Here is a 6,666-nt window from a genome sequence, read left to right as displayed (position 1 = left end):
TCTCTCTCTCTTGATGCCGCCCCTCTGACAAACGAAGGCCTCAAGTGCAACCAAGTTAGAAGATATGCAATTGCGTGCCTAGCATGGGACATGCAAACTGGTCCCTCTCGTCGTCTAACAAAAACAAGACGGGTTGCAACCAAGTTTGAAGATATGCAATTGCGAACATGTGGGAACGACTACAATAGAATCTGGCCTTGAGGTGAAAGAATAGAAAAGGCAACTTGGTCCACTGGATTGGAGATGAATGGCACAGATTTGGGTGGAAGGGTCTCAGATCACTCAAGTGTACATTTTATGAAAAAACCCCTGCTAACAGTTAGATGGAACAAGACTTTTCAATAGCCACCTCAAGCCTTTGTTGACATACGACCATTTTGAAATATGCAGGGCGACATAGCGTTGGTGCCCATCTCCTCCTAGTCTGATATAAAAATATTTGAACACATCTATTGGATGAAATCCATGCATATTTAAGTACATTAGTGGTTTGTAAGACATTACCAACTATGCAAGGAAGTTGAACATGTTGAGCACTAAAAAGTACGACATTATACATCACAAACATTTGAGCACATGAGGAAATTAAACCATCTCTTCAAGCAGAACTACACACATGTCAAACTGGAAGTACTTGAGTACATGAGAAAATTAAGCCATCCCAGACGGAACAGAACACATGAGGAACACAGGTATCAAATGATGCATCCTTATAACATGAGAGGATCATCTTTAGTACATGTCCGCAAGACTTAGTATTAAGGACTGATAGCCAACAAGCATCTTGATGGTACATGATAGAAAAGCTCTAGCCTTTGGCAGTCGTTATCCTTCTTGCTCATCTAGCTTCATGTGTTGGGAGAGACCAGGACCTCCATGGACTCTATATAAGGTTCATCGGTTCAATCTACCTAGTTGAGCACACCAAAACAAGTAGGAATCAATTAAAACATATACCCAAGAGATATATATCATGAGAAGAGAGGCATAGTCATTAGGTCTAGCTTCATTCGCTGCTCCAACCCAGGATATTTAACCTAGATGTCAAAATTAGGATGAAATTCCTCCATATTAATACACGTGTAACCAACCAAGATAACTTTTAAGGTCAACGCAGGCTTTATAACTTGTACAGGGGTGAAAACAGAACAACTACAATATAAAACATGGGGTGAACTGGCATAGAATGATTTGAGGGGAGAACAAACACATTGCTAATACCACTCAAATGTGTTTACAAATTACAAGGCAGTGATGAGAGAATGGGAGTTCCTGATTACAGTACTACATTAAACATCACCTTAATTTGCCCACAAAAAATAGATCTTAACGCCTGACAGATATCACCATGTGAAGATTTTTGATGCTGGGCCAAACCATGTATGGAGTCCCACGAAAAAAAAGGAGGTATCGGCTGAGTATTGAAGTGAACATATGTTTTTTAGAGAAAGACGAAGATCACTTGGATCTGATTGGATTCAGTACAAACAGATTCCAACTGAGCAAAGCATTAGTTCTATGCTAGTAATAATTTTAAGCCAAAGATATATAGCCTTGGTTTGGATCCATGTATAAAAAGAACTGCGACGAGAGTAGCTAGCTAGTGATCCAAGACTGGTTGTGGTACAGAGAGAATGATATATATGGTGGCATCTAAACTAAGTTAGCAGTGCAGCAATCCACATACTATCTAGTATCTACTGTATTGCCCAGATCCACGCCGTCAGCCTGACCTATTGGGTTGTTCTTGTGATCTGATGATCAGCTTTATGCTTGTTGTCATATAATTTGTCGAGTTGCAAAAAATGGTATACTTGCCGAAGCTATGGAACCACATCCGCATGATGGTTTCAAGGAATACGGACAAGTCATCTGATCCTTACTCTTCTTTCAGAGGAAATGATAAATCATGTCCTCTGTTGTCTATCCTGACCTGTCTGTAATTAGACTATCATGGTCATCTAATTTAGCCACTGTTGTAGAATACACTCTGTGTGACAATCTTCTACGCTATTTTTTAACCTCGCCTCTCTGTAATTGACACTTGTAATACTTCATCAAGATCTAATAACAGATTAATTGTTTTGGCGCAATATAACTGCATTTTTTTTCACATGTCTCAGCCAATTACTTATGTATCAAGCATCAAGATCTAATAACAGATTAATTGTTTTGGCGCAATATAACTGCATTTTTTTTTCACATGTCTCAGCCAATTACTTATGTATCAAGCATCAAGATCTAATAACAGATTAATTGTTTCGGCGCAATATAACCGCACCTAATGTTATTAGAGAGTATTCTCGGCTAGTTTAGTTTGCACTGTCTGCACCAAGTTAGCTTAAGCATTTTTTTCTATCCCCTAGCAAAGCTGCTTTCTGTTTGCACCAAATGTAATGCTAGATTATGTAATTTACACATAACCTACACTGTCACATTGCTAAATTGCAAGATCAAAACAGACAGTAATCGACATACTGCAACATGAAACATAAACCTACGACCAATAGAACAATTTGGGGGCTATAAGAAACATGTTGTGCATCCTTTCTCACCTAATACCAACTGAACAAAATATATGAATCAGGAATTACCAGGTCTCACTGAACCATAAACCATTCAGCCAACTTAATTTTTCTGGAAGGAACAAATCACACATCCATATATGATTAGATTTGATTGATATCTTTTGATCTTTAAAATCGTCCCTTTCTAAAGTCGTAGTTGCAGCTGGTTTGGAGGTGTAGACATGCAGCATATAACTAGCTCATAAAAATTAAAATCTACTGTACTTATTTACCAGAAGAATCAGCAACACTGAGAACGACCCCTCACCGACCGAGACGACGAAGAAGAGCTTTGGCGTGCGGCCGTCGGGCTGCGTCTTCACGCGCGTGCCGTGGGTGTTCAGCCCGGTCACGGACCCGTCGGGGGAGTGGGGAGGGGCGCCCGCTGCCCCTGGAGAGGTGGAGACCGTGGCGGTGGCGACGGCCGGATCCCACTCGACGATGTGGAGCACGACGCCGGGGACGCCTGGGTGGTGGAGCCGGTCGACCTGGAGAAGGCAGGTAGCCCCTGCAGTGGACGTAGTCCCGGAGGTTTGCGCCAGATCTGGACCGCCGCCACCGTCGATGGCAAGCGCTAGGAGATGGACAAAGAGGCGTGACTCTCGTTTGAGGAGAAAGGTATCGGAAACAAATTACAATGGAGGAGGGACCTTTTCGCATAGAATAGAATGCGTACAGAAACGACGATCAGAATCTGTGCCATCCAAATCGAATCCAATGGTCCAGGTGGCTTTCTTCTATTTTTGCACGTCAACCTCTTCTTCTATTGTAGTCGTGACATGCAATTGCATGAATACAATTGGGCCCCCCAACTCTCTTGTCGCCGCCACCTCTGACAAAACAAAGGCGCTTACAAAAATGCAACCAGGTTAGAAAAGACATGTAGTTGTGTGCCTATTCTGCGACATGCAACTAGCCCCTCACCTCATCCAACAAACAGAAAAGGTCGAATTGCAGCCAAATTATAAGACATGCAGTTGCGACCATGCTTGAAGACATGCAGTTGTGTGCCTGGTGTGGGCCATGTAACTGGGCCTCTCTCTCTCTTTCTCTCTGAAAATAAAGGTCCCCAGTTACGACCAAGTTAGAAGACATGCAATTGCATATCTAGTGTGGGACATGCAACTGGCGCCTCTCCCCGTACAACAAGAAATGAAAGTCGAGTTGCAACCAAGTTATAAGACATGCAATTGCGACCAAGGTAGAAGACATGCAGTTGCATGCCTAGCATGGGACATGCAATTGGCCCAATATCTCCCGACGCCTAGTATCGGACATGCAACTGCCATCCCTCTCCTGCCGTACTACGACAAAAACACAAGACCAATTGCAGCCAGGAGGGAGACATGCAGTTGTAGATGGGGCGACACTTGTAGCTGCAAAGCCTAGTGTCGGACATGCAACTGTACCCCTCTTGCATAACCCATTTACAAAAGAAAAAACAAAGGTCAGTTTTGATCGGGGTGTGTGGGCATGCAGTTGCATGCCTAATGACAGACATGCAACTGCCTCCCTGAACAAAACAACAAAGAGTTGCGGTGTGAGTGACACTTGCAGTTAGGTGCCTAGTAGCAAACATGCAACTTCTCCCTTCCTGACAAAACATCACAAAGTTGCAGCCGCATTAAACACATGCAATTGCACTCGGGGACGACACTTGTAGTTGCATGCCTATTGATAGACAGACAGCTATCCCCCTCTCCCGACAAACAAACCGTTGAGTTGCGGTTGCGTCGAAGACATGCAGTTGTAGTCAGGGACGACCCTTGTAGTTGCGTGCCTATTGACAAACATGCAACTACCCCCTCTCCAGACGAAAAAAGGAGAGAGAGAGAGAGAGAGAGAAATACGATGTGTCTAGTCGCATGTGGATAGATGTACATGTAGCTGATAGTCTGGTTACAAAATTGACGACAATAGATATGAACAATTAAGAATTAATAAAAGCCAAAAAGTAAAAATGAAAAAAGCACATGAACATGTTTCAAAGGAGGAATTATGAGAAAAAAGAGAACAAGAAGAAATGAGAAGAATGAAAATAGCTAATAATTTTAAAAGAACAAACAAAAACAAAAGGAAAACTAACCTGCAAATCCAAAATGAATTGGCTCAATCCATTTTGAAAAAAATATTACACAATGTTGCGACCGGAAAAAGGAAATGCAGCACAAATTTGCACGAATCTTGGCACATAGATTAAATGGTTTATCGCATTACCAAAAATTATATGAGCAAACCTTGACCCACATCGTGGAGGAAAATAAAAATGTTTATTGATTAAGACATGCTAAAAGATTTAGGGGAACATAGGACACACACGTTGATTTACTAAAAAAAACAAGACGACACACTTTGCACTTTGCATGGTCTATTTCCATCCACAACCCAACAGACAAAAAAAAAAAGAAACAGGCCGGCCGGCCGCGTCATCCTAGCAGGCCGATTAAACGTGACAAACAACTAGCAAAAAAAAGGTAATCGAGGGATCGACTGAGACTTCGTAAGAAATCAGTCGACTGAGTTTTAGTCGTTCCGTTTCTCGTTTACAAGAGAATGAGAACTAAAATCTAGGAGAACGGAGCGTAGTTCAGTTGGCGCCGCGGAAGTTTGCAGCTAGTCCATCAGCGTTAGAGTCTAGACTCAAACTCTTGGTACTCATGTAGTTTCCTTAAAAAAAAAGCCAACAGGCTAGTCTAGCCTGGGTGGTCTCTTTTCTTTAAACTAAAAACTGGAATCACAGATTCCAAAAACTAGAGGATCTATTAACAAAACAATACTTTGCTAACTCATCCGCCACTTGATTTGCATCATGGTAGCAATGCTGAAAGAAATGCTTCCGAACTCCAACGCAGTTGTTTGCAATTAGCCATTATTGCCACATGAGGACCCAAATAATCCATGGAGTTCAAGGTGCCCACAACAGTATCATGTTAATACCACGTCTGAGATGTTAAATATGAACATGATACTGTTTTTTTTTGTGTGTGTGTAGACGAAAACATGCCCAAAACAAACAACGTACAAATAGGCCTCAAGAGCTCGGCCCGGTTGATTTTGGTTGTGACCTGACATGTAGACTGTTTTTATCGATTTTATCTGACGGGTCCTTGGTTCAATCTACTTATGGGCAGCTAGCTTTGATGGTTGAGCTGCAGTTTATTCAACAAAAGCTTCATAAGAACCATAATATGTTTGGCAAGTTATAGCCGCATTGAGTATATCACTGCGAGAGTAACAAGGCCTTGTGTGAGTTGTATGGGGTCATTCGTCCCTACATGCCTTGTTAAACTCCTTCGTATTTGACGGTTTCTTGCTTGACGGTTGTAACACTATAATTTTAGAATACAACTCCTTTTTATCCCGAAAACAATATGTTACCTGATAAGGAAATGCTAAAATTAGCAAATTGAACATGTAAATCTTGTTTACCCGGGGTAGTTTGGAATGCAAAATAATTGTGTCTCTCTTCTTCCCTGAAAAATTAATAAACGCATCTCTCACTACATAGTTTAGAATTTGCCGTTGATGAACTGTTGAGATTATTTAGATCCCAAAAGAAGAACACACTTCTTTTAATATCAGTTTCCACAACACGGTCAAATATGAGTTTTCAGAGAGTTAAATATTTGCCCTATAGTTCAAGTGCTCAAGTGCCTTCTTTTAGCTCAACATCGGGATTTTGACCATCAATGCTAGATCAAACCGCCATCATGTTTTTGACAGGTCTTTGTTGGCTGACATAGTGGAGGAGACAAAGAGCCTTCAGTATGGGATCCGACGGGATTGCTTCGTCCACGTCCGAAGATCGGTGAATGAAGCTGCATACTTCATGGCTCGGATGGGACCTTGCTCCCAACACACGGTGCCCTGGTTAGGATCTGGCGAATAATTTATGTACAATCTATGAAAATGAGTGTAACATTATTCCTTAATTAATACAAGCTCGTTTCAACCCGCAAAAAAAAACTTGTCATGTTCTTCCTTCTCTAGCCATTTTATATAAAATTGGTGAACTCCCTCTATCCACTACCAATGTCATGCCTCACCGATTCACATTGACCCAACCACCATCATTGTCCTTCCAAATCATTAATCTAAT

General features: G+C 41.6%; 1 long non-coding RNA gene across 1 annotated transcript; it reads right to left on the bottom strand.

The window, feature by feature from the left end:
* Positions 1–520: 520 nt before the first annotated feature.
* LOC119324212 lies at positions 521–3,182 on the bottom strand. The gene is made up of 2 exons (XR_005156812.1): positions 2,836–3,182; positions 521–911 (listed from the first exon to the last, which is right to left on the bottom strand). It is a non-coding gene; the product is annotated as an uncharacterized LOC119324212 (long non-coding RNA).
* Between the last annotated feature and the right edge of the window lie 3,484 nt (positions 3,183–6,666).

The sequence above is a fragment of the Triticum dicoccoides genome, chromosome 6B, assembly GCF_002162155.2.
Source record: "Triticum dicoccoides isolate Atlit2015 ecotype Zavitan chromosome 6B, WEW_v2.0, whole genome shotgun sequence".
In the NCBI taxonomy this organism is placed as follows: Eukaryota; Viridiplantae; Streptophyta; class Magnoliopsida; order Poales; family Poaceae; genus Triticum; species Triticum dicoccoides.
The sequence above is the reverse complement of the archived record's forward strand: the minus strand, read 5'-3'. Positions and strand labels throughout refer to the sequence as shown.